This window comes from Mizuhopecten yessoensis, unplaced genomic scaffold, assembly GCF_002113885.1.
Source record: "Mizuhopecten yessoensis strain PY_sf001 unplaced genomic scaffold, ASM211388v2 scaffold5091, whole genome shotgun sequence".
NCBI lineage: Eukaryota > Metazoa > Mollusca > Bivalvia > Pectinida > Pectinidae > Mizuhopecten > Mizuhopecten yessoensis.
The window spans coordinates 301,533-316,370 of NW_018405875.1; positions in this window are offsets into that span (position 1 = coordinate 301,533).

Consider the following 14,838-nt stretch of genomic DNA (forward strand, 5'->3'; position numbering starts at 1 on the left):
ATCTCAAGAAAATAATCCTGCTTTTGCTTGCTTGTGTACATGAAAACTCGTGCACACGATTTTTATGATTTTTATTTTGGTTCGTACCGTAATTTTGTATTTGGAAATGAATCCTTATTCTATGATAACGATATACACTCCGTGATTCCATCATCAAAAGTTCGCCTCCAATGCTGACGCAGTAGTCCTAAAGTAATAACAAGATCAAATCTCAATCAAATACAAACCTATCATATCATGATCAGTTACTATTTCAGTCTATTTCATCACCTTATATAGGTATCAAAAATGTTAAAAATGGACCATGCTTACTATCTAAATGGTATTGATCTGAACCGTGTAGTCCAAAATTATGAACAAGAAAAACACCTATCAAATACGAAACTGTGATAGGCACATATTTCGTTTAATTTCATATTCTCTTAGATGCTTTGATAAATAAGCCAGGCTTAATAAGATCTAAATATCCAAATGTTATTGATCTTAATCGATATATGTGCACTCAAATTAATGTTCGAACAGACCAATCAGAATGAAGCATTCACAAATCTTTATTTCGATCCCTCGATGTCCTGTGTTTGATCTGTTTGATGGTAATACGACATGTTTCGATAGTTCGCGACAGTGATATTTCACTAAGAAATCCAGATCTCTGTCGAGTCAACAAGCATTCCTCCATTTGCCTGATTGCATTGTCATACCCATTGTCTATTTTGAGTAACAGTGACATTGCCCAAGACATGAAAACAGTCACCTGACAAGTATGCATATAAAATGGATGGCGGGAAAATTAGCATTAGAACAATAATCATTCATAGAGTACTGCTAGGATTTACATCAGTGGTAACAGTTGTCCACTTGGAAAGGACACAAAAAGTAGAGTTTGACCTCAAAGTTTTGGTTTCAATAGCAATGATCCCTCTAAAACACTTGCTTTTAAGTTCGCCTGTCGCTGCAGGTGGAGCGTAAGAATTGAACCTGTTGTCCCCATTGCATGATCGTAGGAGGCGACTAAATTTCGGATCTTATCTTTTCTCTTCTTTCCTAACAACTTTCTACTTCCTGCTGTCTCGACTGACAATGCCTCACTTTTGGCCTTCAGTGGAGCGTTCGCTCCCGTGAGGAAGGCTTTGGGCTGTTCGAGACATACCAGAGTCTGTAAAAATTGGCAGTTTCTACTCCTGCGTGACGCTCAGCAATTTGTGAATTGGACGACTGGTTCGCCCGTTGTCAGTATAATGTGATCGGATGTGGTGTCCTGCTTGGTGTCTTTGGCGTTAGTATGTTTCAGTGAGATAGCACTATAAAGTCGGGATCACTTCCGCGCAATCACAAGAAGACAAACACGAGCATACCACAGCCTCCCAAAATACACACGCATACACTATACGCATGCATCTTACACACATGGGAGGCCGTCCTTAAATGACCATAGCTGTCGATTTGATGTTAAACAATACTTAACCAAACCAAACCAAACCAAATCTAGTTAGCCTTATATCCATACATGCCAAAATACAGCTAAATTGATAATATCTAAATTTTCACCAATCAGAGGCCACCAGTCGGTTACTATGACAATCAAACTTTCTAGTGTACCCAATTCCTACAAAACAATTTGCAACAAAATCCGACTCCATCTAAATTTCGACAAATTAAAATCTTGCGTTGTGGCACCTTCTAAGGTCCCAGAGACTTGATTTGAAGAAACTTGAAATAATATCTCCGAGGCATCATGCATGCAAATCAACAAGTCTGTGCACTTTTTTGTTTTAAGTTGACAATTTTTAATCCATTTTTTACCCTTCGTACCTTAAGTCCCTCCATTTGAACAAATCTAAATCCTAATCATTTGTGCTACATAACATTTGACCCAGCATTTTTTTTAGAAGACCTCGAAAATATAAAATGGTAATGAACGACGGCAAAGGGCGACGCACGACGCCGGACAAAGACGGATTGCAATATGTTACCATGAACAACTAAACATAGACCGTTATTGCATATCTATATATCATATTGTACCACCATGTCAAACTTTAGAATGATAGGTCATTCGGATTTCAAGTTAATCTCCGGAAACGAAAATGTAGATGGACAGACAGATGGACAGGCAGACGAATACAGTGATAGCTGAAGGATATTCTCATCTCCGACGCGGGTTAAATTAATGAACAAATGGTCAGTATCTAAAACAACTCATAACCGTACCAATTAGACAATTATTCTCTATATTGACAGTCATTTTCTGAACAAGAGTCGTATAATAGGTTTCAGAAGTGTGATCAGCGGACAGAACTTATTAATTTATGATCGGTTCATGAAGAGTAATAGCCTGAACTTACAGAATGCATGATCACCTCCGTAACTAAATTGCGTCTCGTTCGCGGCACATTTGCATAACTCCGCCCACAATAATTGCTGTCGAAGTCATGGAAATTTGTCATATTTTAAAATCAGGTTATATGATAATATCTTTAGGAAACAATGATTATAGAGTGAATGTCAATACAGTCTAAACATTTTCTAGTTATGCAAAACAAGCAAATGTATAAACGCAGAATAGAAACATTGCATACAATACCTTTGCCTCCGACCATGTCTTTTTCTGAAAGAAAACCTTGTAACAGATATCCCCTATGCGTCCCCAGGTTTCTTGGCATTTCACGGTACTTAAGTCTGTAGAGTTAATAATAGACATGCGTTATTTCATAAAGGAGCATATTTTATGCATGTTTAACTACCTGATATGAACGATGTTGTAGATCGTTTCACAAACTTTAACTATCACCCTTCATTGTGTTGATATAAGTGTCATTACCTTCAAAGATAGGCTTGATGATTTTACTCATTATTTTATTTCGATATCAATGAGCGCATATTTTTCGAAAAGATGTGGTCAAAATTATGTAAGAAATAAACGGCCCTGTTAAGATTTGATTAAAAGATAGATCATTTTAAAAACGTTTGCTACACTACTAAATCATATAGACTGTACATTTGCTTAGCCTACTCAATGTATAAATATTCCCCCTTTAACAAGCAACCACTTCAAAACACCCCTACGAAAGATCACTACTTCAACAACAATTAATTTTCGTTTTAAAATGATTGTCTGAGGCAATTTATCTCATTTGGCACGAGGTACACGCTTATTTCCTGGCCGCCCATAGTTTTTTACACTTCAATGCTACCCCTTCTTAGAATCGCAACAGACAAGGCCATGTTCAGACGAGTGCCTAGGAATTACATCGGAGGGATCCCAAGTGTTGCAAATTGGGTGGCAGATTACGTTTTGGTCTTTTAATATCGAGTAAGAAGATTGCCCAAAATGAAAATCCAAGATTCTGCATGGTGGCCCGTATTCATAGTACTGTTTGCTGGGTAACCTTTGGCTTTTTGTCGTTCGACGTAATGACGGCGGTTTATCATTACAACTAGCATCAGTAAACATCATTTGCATAGTTATTAAATGTGAAGGCAAAATCAACATTGATCATTGTAGCAAAATGCGAAAGATTGATTGGACAATTTTTTCTATGTATACAGCATTTATATATATATATATATGCATATATACAAGACAAATTAGGATACAAGAAATGAACCTTTCTCCAAACATGCACCGACGTGTATAGTCAATATATTTAAATACTGTTTAAGATTGATTATAAGAAAGTGTATAATACCATGCCTAACACAGGTATACTTCAGTCCAGCCTGCATACACATTTCATCAATAGCACAGGTGTGTCGTCTGCAGGAACCGCCGATATCCTACAAAATAAGCTTAGTTAATGTGATGGTTTTCTTTGTTACCTATAAACCAGAAAATCCAAAAGCGATTGGGGCCATACATTTATAATGATTAAACTCACGTTAATAATTCTTAAAATCATATATAACTGCAGATGTTCTCGTCGTATTACCTATATATATATATATATATTGTATATATTTTATCTAACAAATACCTTCTGGACCCAGTGCACTTTTTAAGGTCGGAGATAAGAAAAAGGAAATCAAGTGAATTTGTTAAAATCTTGACTTACTTTCAATTCGTATCAACCTTTATACACACATACGCATGCTATAGTCGATAGAATTGTTTTTAATAGCACGTTCAAAAAAGCGGATTTAAATAATTATATATCAACACCAAATCTTTTTTATTCTTGGTTGCAATAAACGATTTGAAAGTTTAATTACACCATCAATATAAAGGTGTCGTTTTTTGTCTTGATTCCTCGTCCAATCGGGGAAATAAGCAACATCCATATATGATGTAAATAAATACATACACTTAAGTAGATTATAAATATCTTAAACAGAATGAACAAAGAAAATAAATCAAAGAATTCATGAATTTAAAAAACAACAACCAATTGAATAAATAAATCCATAAACATATTCACCGGTGGTATATTAATATTGCTCATTGTCGTATACTCGTAGCCAGATCTCCAACTCGATTGTCTATCGTAGTCCTCTGACAGTAACTCACATTTACCCCGTTTTCTGTCGTAGTTGAGATTTCGGCACAATTTGTAGACAACACACAGCTCTATACACTGATAGACAGTCGGCAGCTTTGTTTTAAGGAATTGATGCGAAAAAAGCGGAAGCTTTCCTAGAAATTGTACTTGGAATACACTCTCAGCAAGTTGTATCTGAGTGATAAACTGTAGGAAAAGTAACATATCCAATGGAAACAGTATATACATGATATCCATAGAAGTTGAACGCTTTACCCGGTCTGAGTTCCACCTACTTTGTCACAGAATAACACAGCTATAGGATATTGGTATACGGGTGTAAAACTGAAACAAAACCAAAATATATATTTACTTGTGTTTGGCCAATAACATCCGGTTACGTGACCGTATGGGCATATCAACCAATAAGACTGTAGGTTATGGTTGTCAATATCAAATACCGAGTTAAATGTTTTATAGATCAATTTACAAACCATAAAGCAAAACAAGACATTACAGTCATGTTACCGTGTCTAACGGCACTTTTCTGAACAGCTAATATAATATGTTCAAGTAAAATCATGGGCATATACACCAATACGACTGTAGTTTATGGTTGTCAATATCGGCACCCAATGCTTTATTTATAAGAGATGAGTGTTACAACTCAGTGATTGCAGTCAAGGCTACCATTATCAGTGATCCATGACGGGGTCATACTTTTATGTGTCACAAGGTTATAAACAGTAGATTAATGTTGCTTACAAGAGTATCTGGCTATCAGTTCACTGAAGTCAGAGTCACAAATATGAATAAGAGGTGACGTTATAAGACTGCAGGTAAGGATTGCATATGTGCCCAGTAAACGTTTTTCTGTAGATCAAAGTTACAAACAGAATCATTTCGCAATCTTGACACTTATTTCAATATACGACGTTTTGACTAAATTGTGGAAAACTCTCTCATATCAATTAAACGCCGCTGTGTGCTCCAATGTTTTCAGTTTCCAACATATTGTATATCTATGACATTTAACAAAATGTACTTGTGAAATTAAACAAACAGAAATCGTGACATTAACAGGACGAAATGGAATAATATTCATTCTAACTATGCAACTTAACATATCAGCGAAATTTGGTTATCGTTATCTATCGAATGTATATCAGACAGCATATAAACTTAATGAACAATGGGCGAGGAAAAACAACCAGGGTTATTCGCTAACGCTATACCCAAGTCAACGTTCAAGCCAAATATTCACATTACCAGCCACAAAGTACATATTTTCAGTTAAAGTCTCTTTAGAGACAGATTAAACGCAGACCAGCATTTGTTTACTGCCGTTTGAAAACAATATTCAGCAGTAGCTTGACTTTGCAAAGACATGAACAAATAGAATGTTTGATATCAACGACCGCAGCATTACACGGGCTATACTTTTTACGGATATCCCTAATTAGATAGAGATTCCCCAAAGAGTGCAGCTTGGTTGTAAACTTAAACTAAATCCAGTTGGTAAAATTAACCTATGTTAGTAATGCAAGTATAATATCAAGCCATCACGAGTTAAATGACCTATTTCTCTCGTTATATTCTTGTTATATATAGATAACCGTGGGTTTTTCTGGGTTATACATTTGTCATTTAGTTCTGTTGGAATGTTTCCACAAAACTCTATGTAAAATAGTTTGTCTTTTTATGTGTAATTAGTCTCCTTGATGCAATAAGAGGATAAATAGACTAGTTTGTAATTCTATTTCTTAGCTTCTTCGGCTCTTAAGGGGGAGATACAGTGACCATTAGTGAAAAATGGCAATTTTTTCAGTTGTTAAATTCAAGAGCAATGAGTCCCGTAACGCATTTTTGTTGTACCCAATGGTTTCATTGATGAACAAACAATTAACAAAATCATGTTTTTTCTCAAAAAATGTTTTATAAGAAGAAAACTCGTGTTTTTGTAATTGTTTATGGTTGCATCGCTGTAGCTTTTATTACACGATAAAATATTACTAAATATAAATAATTTATTTCTCGCACATATAATTAATGGAAACCTATCGAGATATTTTCGAAATTCTATTCCATATCGACAAAAATCCTTTCTGAACACACGTGGGGGTGAAATTTTCCCCCCGGCTTTTGAGACTTTCGATAGCGAGCTAAGCAGCGTGTCTTCATACCTTCTATAAAACAAAATCTGGTGTTGACAATCCGTCACATGATAATTTTTGGCTAAATGGGTATCGTTACCAATTACTGCTACTGGAGAGAACATGGATCGCAACCAGATTCGGCCATAAAAGCGACGATTTCACATACTTGAATCCCAAACTTGGTTACAACTTGCCATGATGGACTATTTACATCCTGTGATATCACGCCGCGAATCCGAAAATGTTTCCGAAACATCGATAAAACTGATATTGTAGACTCTAAATGATAATGATTAACTTCAGCAACCAGATTGGTATACTCAGAACATGTAATAATATGCTTAAATGCTAAAATCTCAAACAACTGACAAACATGTAGTTCTTCGGAAGCGGAGTATAAACAATAGCACAGGTGTTGTTGGGCACATCCGGTAGCTGCACGAGGAAACGTTCATATGCAAGTAAGTATGATTTACACATAAATATTACTATAACGTTCGAGATCCTTATACATTATGCAATATATGCTGCATACACTATCACTGAGCTAGCCGATTGCAGATCGTCAGTTTCTTATCAATCCTATATCACTTTTTATGATGTGGTTGCTCCGTGTTGAACTGTCAGGTAAGTGTCAAATCTGCATTTTCTCACGTGGTTTCAGGTATTTGTTTGGGGTCCGAAAACTTTCTCGTTGTATCCACAACACGACTATTTGTGAACTTAAATCATTTTTCATGTTTCATTCATATCTCCATGTACATATGTGACATTTTTGTTGTATTGACATTTTAATGTATTTATTATCGACAAAAACAATTTGTTACGTATTGTGTACATGTATCCCCTGCCAGTAGCCCCCGCAAATCTTACCGAGTATAAAAGACCATGCGGTACGGTATGGAGACTCATACACGTGGAGCACTATACTTCGTCTTGCAGTGACACGAATAAAGGAGAGGAAATCTCAACTGAGAGCTCGAAAGTTGAGACAAGATGGACTGAAGGTAACTTTTACTCCAGATTCTACCAATACACTTGATGAGAGTCGATTGTTCAACCTCGACAATTTCCAGAAACATTTATCCGATTTACTTAGCCATGTTGTGACGTGTGCAGCAGCAAAAGATGTGTCAATGTCCGTGAATTATGTAGAACAATACCGTGATAGCCTTGCAAGTGATTTCAAGATGTGCTGTCCAGGTTGTGGAAAGGAATTTGTTCTCCAAACGAGCAAGAAGATTCCTAACTCAATTTTGCAAGAAACTAATATCAGAGCAGTTTGGGGCTCAATGGTGAAAGTTGTTGATCTGGCTTCTTTGAATGAAATATTCGCTACAATTGGGCTCCCTGGACTCCGACAATCTTCCTACTCAGAGATTGAGCAAAAAAATGGGGATCTAGGGCACAACCAGTCAAGTCAGCCAGTTCAATCAACTAGTCAAGTCCACCAGTTCAGTCAACCAGTCTAAGTTAACCAGTCCAGTCAGCCAAACCGGTCAACCAGACCATTCAACCAGACTAGTCCGCAAGCCAAATCCACCAGTTCAGTCCACCAGACCAGTCCACCAGTCCGCTCAACCAGACCAGTCAACCGGACAAGTGAGCCAGCCAGACCAAGTTAACCAGTCCATTCAGCTAGTTATCCACCTTACCATCACAATTCAACCAAACTACCCAAGTCAATTATACCAATCAACAAGGTGAGTCAACTGCTCAAGTCAAGTTCACTAGTCAAGTTCAACCATTCCTGTCAAGATGGTTAGTCCTACATTTCAGCTTAGCATTGTTCTAGGCCCAATATTTAGTGTAATTTTAGCTGTATACATTCTTACTTTATGTGACCCCTCTGTTCATCCTACACTCATCAGAAAAAGAAGTACTGGGCAATATTAGCTGTCTCTAGTAAATGTAGGTTGAACGGATAAGTGCACTCATCAGGATGAAAGTCAAGATAAGTGTTTTGATGCTAACATATTGTACTGTGTAACCTATTTATCAAACAGCATTGAGGACACATGCCACCTGATGTGAAGTTGCATAGTGCAGACGAATTACGTAAATGAAATATTTTACTACACAAACTGTTTAGGTAACATGTCACTCACAAAATGCTTTTAGTAGAATTGTTATATTTTTGTTATTTTATAGCTGACAGATACACTACACATTACCCAACGAAGCAGTTGGGTCACTTGAATTTCTAGCAAACCAATCTTGTCAAATCAGCCGACTAGCTCTGCCAACTCACCAGACTGCCAGCCAAATAGCTTCTACCTATCCTTATCCTGCAAGCCTTTTCATAAAAATCTGATAACAGTCAGTCAATGATCGAGCTAGTTCAGCCATTGTTCTTGAAATCCTTTCCTTGGTAAGCATATTATAATTGCTCCTTGGTAAACATATTACAATTGATCATTACTTACAACTTGCAAAACTCTTGTCCACCAGGTGTTGCATAGGGCATGGACAAGTGATCTTGTACCTAACACATACATGGTTTGTGATGCTATGGTAGATTTATTTTGATAAATCTTCTCATCTTCTTCCAAGTGGTGTCCATTTGAGCACAGTTGGTCATTCATTCCAACACTCCCCTGTTATTGACCTTCCCTGGATGTGTTTGTCATGTTATCAAACACCATAGACCCATTCTCTACTAAACCTTATATTTTGAAATGTTTGTTTGATATTTTCAGATATAAGTGCAGGCATCTAAGAAAAAGCAAACCAACCTAATTCAAGATAGATACATCTTATCTTTATAATGAATCATATTAACAGTATTAATAGTGATGTGTTGTTAATTTATATGTTCAGACAACCAACAATTATGGAAGGAATGTGTTACAGATGTGAAAAAATCCAGCTATCACACTGTGTAGATTATATCTGGCTTCCTAGAAAACAGATACATTGAACATATCCTTTGTTTTTGTTTTTCATAATGGTGTCGGTACAGATAACTATTTCAAATATTGTTCAATAAATAATTGTGAACTGGGAAACACAAACACAATTCATGAAAATAAAGCTTACCAAATTTCAACATTGGTCAAAAACCGAGAGAAGAATTCTCCTGACAACCTTTTTAAAAATGTTGAATAACTAAGGGGGAACAATGCTCTGAAATATTAAATAAAATTCAAATGCTGAATTGAAAAGCACAACTACATGTTGTAGCAACAAAGCCAAGCAGATGTAAAGACAATGCTTAAAGATAAATAAAGGGTGTTAACTCTTTCAAATATTGTTTAAAAACATAATTCAATTTGGAAATCAAAACTGCATTTAAACATAATGTAGTCTACAAATGTTTAAGAGGAAACATTTCAGTTTGCAGTTTTGGGCCTCCATACTTTCTGCTTCATTAACTACATGGACTACTGTCTAGCAAGAAATGGCTGCCAATTTTGGCCAAACAACCATCGGGAAATTGTTCCAGTATTTCATTGCAAATGGATTTTGAGTTAATTCTTTCCTAGGTTTTCATAGACTATGGATTGAAGATATTAAATATGATTTTTTTGGAATTTTAGGACTTAGCTTGTGTGAGGTAGGGATGCAACCATCCAATGACTTTAAATATGTGCTCCCGGTGGCCGAAGCGAGTGGACGGACAATGGCGATCTCTCGTACAATAATGTAACCCTACCACTACTTGACTCATCATGATCTACTTGGTTGCCTCTACATATTAATGGATACCACTGGTCAAACTACTCCACATTCATCGTAATTTTGAAGATGGATATTCTTCATTCTTCGTTCTCTACATGTGATTAGCGGCCACCGTAGTCCAGTGAGTAGTCGCCATGTTTCGTTAAAATATATACATGTATACATGTACACGTCGTCCACTGATTCATCTATAGTCGTTTGTCTACTCATAAACTGTTATTATAAAGCATGAATAAATCTATCCAGAAAAGTATTAACACTATTAACTCTATAACCGATCCAGGTGTAATTAATGAAGTGGTCACCCAACTCCTGAACAATGACCTTCTCAAGGACACACTTATTTCGAAACTGGGTATCACAGATCTCAGAAACCAAATTACTTCTTTGGAAAATAGACTTGATGATAATCATCAATGTTTGTAATACGCAGCTTGGTGTCATGGTAACTGAAAGTGATATCAGCCGCTCCCACAGGGTGGGGCCTAAGTCTGATAAGTACCCCCGGGACATTATTGTTAGGTTCCTATCATACAGAGAGCGTGCTTCAGTTTACGAGACCAGGTTCTCGCTTTTCACTAAAGCCAGTGACTCTAATACTGAGTCAAGTCCATCAGTTCCTCAACGCCCATACAAGCTGTTTGTTAACGAGGCCCTGACGAAACAGCGTGCTGAAGTGTTTGCTAAGGCAAGATTCCTTAAACAGTCTGGTCTGATCACTGGGACCTGGACCAATGACGGCAGGATAATCATAAGACATAAAGTGGTGACAAAGCTCAGGTTATCAGGCTCAGTGAGCTATCATCTTACCCCGACCCCCCTCCCATCAAAGTCCAACGTCGTGACTCGAGGATTCGAACACTGGAAACCCAAGCCCCTGGACAGCGACGTTACATCCAACCAAGTGCTCATGCACGTGATAAACCAGTACCCGTCCTTCAAACATCCAACTCATTCACCTCCTTACCTCAGGAATGATGGTTCAGAAGAAACTTCATATCCTCCGGCAGTTTCCTAGTGACTAATTTTGTATATATATATATTCTTAATGTATTCCGAATTACATATATATTATATATATAATAACCACCTAATGATATCATTCCATCTTTGTTAAGTTTTACTCACTATTAATATCACTATCTTTTCCTTGTATGCAAATTATAATTATTCATGACGATAACCTGGATAATACACAATATAAGTACATTTACATAAACTTTGTAGCCATATATTGACACTTTAACTGAAATTTTGTGTGAAAATAGATAATCAAACCCAACAACCTTATTGTAGAACTGCCATGTCTATAAATGCAGCAAGGAACATGTACATGTGTGCACCATGTGCTTAAAAGTGCATTCAGTTATTAAAATTATAACAAAATTCTATCTGATATGTGGAAAACTATAATGTTAGGTATACATGTATACTGTATACTGTTTTGGATACATTCTTATTAAACTTATGTCCTAGTTACAGGCAATGTTTACATGTATTATTCTAACCGACTCATGTGTATGTCATCCTGATGCTGTCAAGTCATTCACATTGTGTAACTTGACTTTAGTATAAATTATTATTTACACAATTGATGCATTCTAACTGGAGATGTACTTGTATTTATAGCAGAATCGTGTATGTATATGTACTCATACACCGCGTATGTATAACTTATACCATGTGCATCAATTAATTACGTGGCTATATTTATCTATAGAATATAATAAATGTATTGGCACTTGGAATACATGCATATGTGTATTTACATATACTACCAATATAATAAAATGTACAATATAATGTATATATAGTATATCCCTTGAAAAACGAACAAATTCATCAGCCATAAATTACTCATCTCAATCTTTTATTAACAAATATTTGTACATTGTATGTCTTCGTTGATGACCTAGATCAATCTATATATATACAACGACCGATACATTTATTTTCACTGCATCATTGTCCAAAAACTGCAATAATGTCACATTACACTATAAACTTGAATCAATGTTTACAACCCATGTGTGACCTACATGTATACAGTTGCCCCCCGGCAATGTATTTATAGCAACACACATTAATAATGTGTATATATCTTGGTTCAAATTATTCATGTAAAGTTAATGCTGTGTGGTTATTCCGAAACTTACCTATGCATATCTATCGTAAAATCTTATCTTGTGAATAATATAATCCCCAATTCAGTGTGTATATATATCCATTTATCACTACGTGTATAGTCACGTCGTCTCTCATGTGCATGACTCATTGGGTTTCAATTATAAAGACTTTCCATTTCTCCCAGTAAACCCACCTGCGAATTTTATTACTGTGTTTAAAGCCCCAAATATCTCATGTCTGTCATAATCGACAAGTATAACTAAATAAAGGCAACCTGATTCACAGGGACCTGATTGACTTGCACATTTTTGTCAAATATTTCAAAAAATACAATAATCTGCAGCTTTTTTCCTATCGGACGAAACACAAACTTATATTACATATTTGATATCCTCTGTTTGAAACGGGGTAGTAGATTTATTGGCTGTATCCTTTTATTTCATTTTTTTCAAGTAATCGGTGAGTATGTTTACCAGGCGCGTGTGCTCACTATTTATATCTAAATTTTCAAGTCCCTGTGTGTTCAAGCGTCCCAGGCACCTATAGATAGATTGTGATGAGTCACATCCGTTTTCTGCTTTGTAAACCATGTGTTTTGATGAAAACTCTGTGCGTGTGTGTGTGTATGTAGTTATTGTGTTGTGCTTGTCCCATATTTATTATACAGCCATGCTCAACTGGAATCGATGTATTGCGTTAAGAAAACTATTCAGCAGCTGGAAGATCAACAGAACCTACCAAGTCATCATCTTATCAATCGACAATGGGTAATTTCAAGGTAAAATTGGTATGGTCTAAATCTGATCTCTGGCTGTTTTTTAGGTTATTCAAAGCGCATTTTCTAAATCTACATCTTGGCTCTCACTTCATTAGTATGATACCTGATAACAGATCTGTATATTTTGATAACATATGTTTTCTTCTGACTTCATATTTTTGTGGGGTTATAGTTTATCACAAAGATACTATTGTTATGAATAGGCAAATGGACCTAGAAAAGGATGCTGTTGAACTTATATGGTTAGAAGTATTAGTTAATAATCATATATTTCTTCTTGGATGTTTATACAGACCAGAAAGTAATGTTGAATACTGGAATAAATTAGATAATACGTTGACCAGAGCTACAGATACTTCACTGGATGTGGTACTGACAGGTGATATCAATATTGATATGTTAAATCATCCGTTGAATGATCACTTATCAAGACTCCTTATCAAACATAATTTACTTAGTCTTATTAATGAACCCACAAGAATAACACCTGACAGTGCCACATCCATTGATATTATCTTTACTAATAACCAAAACATAGTTAAAAATACTCATGTATCTCCACCATTTTGCAGTGATCACTCCTCAGTACATGCTTCAATTTCTTATTCTGTATTTAAAAAAGTAAGCTATAAAAAAACTATTTTAAAATATGATGAAGCAGACTTTGATAGAATGAACAATGTCTTATTTGATATTGATTGGTTGAATTTGTCTTCAGATCAGGATTCTAATACTTATAATAGCACTATAGTCAATGCAATCACGGAGCAGGTCAATAGATTCATTCCTACAAAAGTAATAACTGTGCGCCCAAATGATAAACCATGGATGAATAATACAATTAGATTGAAAATGAGACAACGAAATAGAATTCACCGAAAAGCTAAACTAACAAATAATCCCCATTATTGGGAACAATTTAGAACCTTACGAAATGAAACTATTGACCTTATCCGTGAGGCAAAAGCAAACTTTATAAAAAATCTTGAAAAGTCACTAAATGAAAATGTGGTTACTCCAGACAAATGGTGGAAGATAGCTAAATCTATTACCAATTTTTCTAATAAGTCATCTTCTATTCCACCACTTGAATCCAACGGCCAAATAATCCATCATCCAACTGAAAAAGCAGAGCTTCTTAACAATCACTTCACTAATATTTCTACATCAACACCTGACCTTGAATTACCCCAAACAGCACAACCCAATGCCCCCTATTCACTATCAAACATTCATATCACTGAACAAGATGTTTCCGATCAAATTAATATACTCAACACTAATAAACCCCCAGGCTCTGATGGTGTTATTCCTAAAATTGTGAAAAAGCTTCATGCTTCTCTTAAATTACCTCTTATGTTATTATTCAATAAGACACTAGAGTCTGGTATAATACCTTTTAGTTGGAAACAAACAAATGTTAATGCTATTTATAAAGGAAATGGCTCATCTAATGATGTGTTAAATTACCGACCAATTTCAATTACATCATGCTTCAGTAAAATAATGGAAAAAATTGTTTTTAAATATCTATACAACTTTTTGATTGAGAATGATATTATTACTAAGCATCAGTCTGGCTTTATACCTGGTGATTCTACTGTCAATCAGCTTTTGTTTA